Below are 3,026 nucleotides of genomic sequence, written 5' to 3' on the forward strand. Positions count from 1 at the left end.
ACGCGAGACCGAGACCAGAGAATCGACCCAACGCAAGGCCCAGGCCGGACCTGACATGAGACTGAGGTCGGGAGCCCGACGCGACGTGAAGCCCAGGACCGAAACCTAACCCGACGCAAGTCCCCGAATCGAGGCCCGACACGAGGAGGTGTCCCGGGTCACGACACCAGGGATCCAACGGATAGGAAACCCCGACCCGATGAAGCACCCGAGGCAGTGTACCGACGCCGAGACCCACCTAGACGACACCACATACCTGCTGAGGCAGCTCAGTCCTCTTCAAGACACTTAAACCTCTGTTGAAACATCAACTTACCTCACAAGACAGCAGAATCCACTCCAGGTCTTTCAAGTCTGTGCACTGGCAATCACTTACCGACCGGTCCAGGTGAATGCACTCCAGGTCTTCAAAGTCTAGCATGGAGAAGATACTTACCATCCAGTCCAGGGGAATCCACTCCAGGTCATACAGGTATGACCCTAAACAATAACTTGTCTAGTGGCTTCACTTCGAGAATGAAGTGTCGCCGCCGCGTATCTCGGAAACGTGGCAAGAGGGCTGGGCTGCAGACAAGGCTGAAACAGCGTGTTTACAAGACACCCACTCCCCAGCATACTACCAGCTAACGTACGGTACATTGAGAACAACGTTGATAAACTGAGGGCAAGACTGACTTGCAAAAGAGAACTGAGGGACTGTTGTGTATTATGTATCACCGAAACGTGGCTCACACCTGCCTCTCCTGACTCTGCTATTCAACCTGACGGCTTCCAATTCATCGAATGGACAGTACAGAGTCCTCAGGCAAAGTTAAAGGCAGAGGAGTCTGCTTCTTAATCAATAACTTCTGGTGCTCGGACGTGACGGTCCTGACGAACTCCTGCTCACGCAGCCTGGAATATCTAACGGTGAAGCGTTGACCATTCTATCGCTTCGGCTATCATGATGGCAGTCTACATCCCACCACAGACCAACATGAAGCCAGCACTCAATGAGCTTTACTCCGTGGTCAACAACCTTGAGACAGAATACTCTGAGGCCCTCTTCATCATCGCAGGGGACTTCAATCAGGCCAACCTCAAGAGTGTGTTACCAAAATACTACCAGCACATCTCCTGCTCCACCAGGGGCGCCAACACCCTTGACCACCGCTATACAACCATCAAAGATGCCTTCCGAGCCACCCCTCGTCCTCACTTTGGGAAATCAGACCACCAGGCTGTGCTCCTTCTCCCTGCATACAAACAGAAACTGAAACGGCTGGAACGGTACCGAAAGTCGTGCAGTGCTGGTCTGAGGAAGAAAATGACTCTTACGTGACTGCTTTGAGACAGTGGACTGGTCCATGTTCAAAGACTCAGCGGTCAGCCTTGATGAGTATGTCACCACCATCACGGAGTTTATCAGCAAGTGTGTGGAGGACTGTGTACCAAAGAAAAAAATGCCGGTGTTCCCAAACAGGAAACCATGATGAACCGGGAGATCCACTTCCTACTGAAGGAAAGGACTTCTGCACACAAATCTGGGGATCCTGATCTGTACAGGAAATCGAGGAGAGACCTTCGAAAAGCTATAAGTGATGCCAAGAGCCAATCCCAACTTAAAATAGAGTCCCTGACAAGCCGCCACTTATGGTAGGGCTTACATGCCATAACAGGCGACAAGACGAAGTCGGGCTGCATATGTAACAACAGGGCATCCCTTCCTGATGACTTTAACGCATTGTATCCGCATTTTGAACAAAAGGGAAGTTGATTGTCGCCATCCGCCCTGACAGTCACCAACGCAGCTGAACCTGTGAACAAAGTGGAGGACGTAAGATCAGTCTTCCGGAGAGTGAACAGGAGGAAACACCTGGCCAGATGGTGTTCCAGGCCGTGTGCCCAGAGCTTGTGCTGATCAGCTGGCAGAAGTATTTGCGGACATATTCAACCTCTCCCTGCTTCAATCTCACCTTCCCTCCTGTTTTAAGAAGACCACTATCATCCCGGTACCAAAGAAAAGCAAGGTAACATGCCTCAATAACGACGGACCACTGGCTCTAACATCCATCATCATGAAGTGCTTTGAAAGGTTGGTCATGCCACGCATCAACTCCAGCCTACCAGACAATCTGGACCCACCGAAATTCGGCTATCGGTGAAACAGGTCGACAGCGGATGCCATGTCCCTGCACATACACTCAGCTATGGCGCGTCTGTACATTGAAGGCACATACATTAGACTGTTGTGTATTGACTACAGCTCTGCCTTCAAACAATAATTCCAAGCAAGCTTGCCACCAAACTCCGAGACTTAGGACTCAACACCTCCCTCTGTAACTGGATCCTTGACTTTCTAACAAACAGACCGCAGTGAGGACAAGCAGCAATACCTCCGACACGATTATTCTCAACACTGGTGCCCCACAGTGTTGTGTCCTCAACCCTCTACTCTACTCCCTATACACTCATGACTGTGTAGCCGGATTCTGCTCTAATTCCATCTACAAGTTTGCAGATACTACCACCGTTGTAGGCCGTATCTCAAACAGCGATGAGTCGGATGGAGATAGAGAGCTTAGTTTAATGGTGGCATGACAACAACCTTTCCGTCAATGTCAACAAAACAAAATAGCTGGTGATTGACTTCAGGAAAGTGGGCGGTGTACATGCACCTGTCTACATCAATGGTTCTGATGTCGATAGGGTTCAGAGCTACAAGTTCCTGGGTGTGAACATCACCAACAGCATGTCCTGGTCAAATCACGTAGATGCCACGGCTAAGAAAGCTGACCAGCCCCTATATTTCCTCATGAAGCTAAAGAAACTTGGTTTGTCCCCGCTGACTCTCACCAACTTTTCCTGATGCACGATAGAAAGCATCCTCTCTGGATGTATCACGGCTTGGTATGGCAACGGCTCTGCCTAGGACCGCAAGAAGCTGCAGAGAGTTGTGGACACAGCCCAGCGCATCACGGACACCAGTCTCCCTTCCTTCACTCTGTCTTTACCTCTCGTTGTCTTGATGTAGCAGCCAGCATAAT

Source organism: Pristis pectinata, chromosome 42, assembly GCF_009764475.1.
Source record: "Pristis pectinata isolate sPriPec2 chromosome 42, sPriPec2.1.pri, whole genome shotgun sequence".
Lineage (NCBI taxonomy): Eukaryota > Metazoa > Chordata > Chondrichthyes > Rhinopristiformes > Pristidae > Pristis > Pristis pectinata.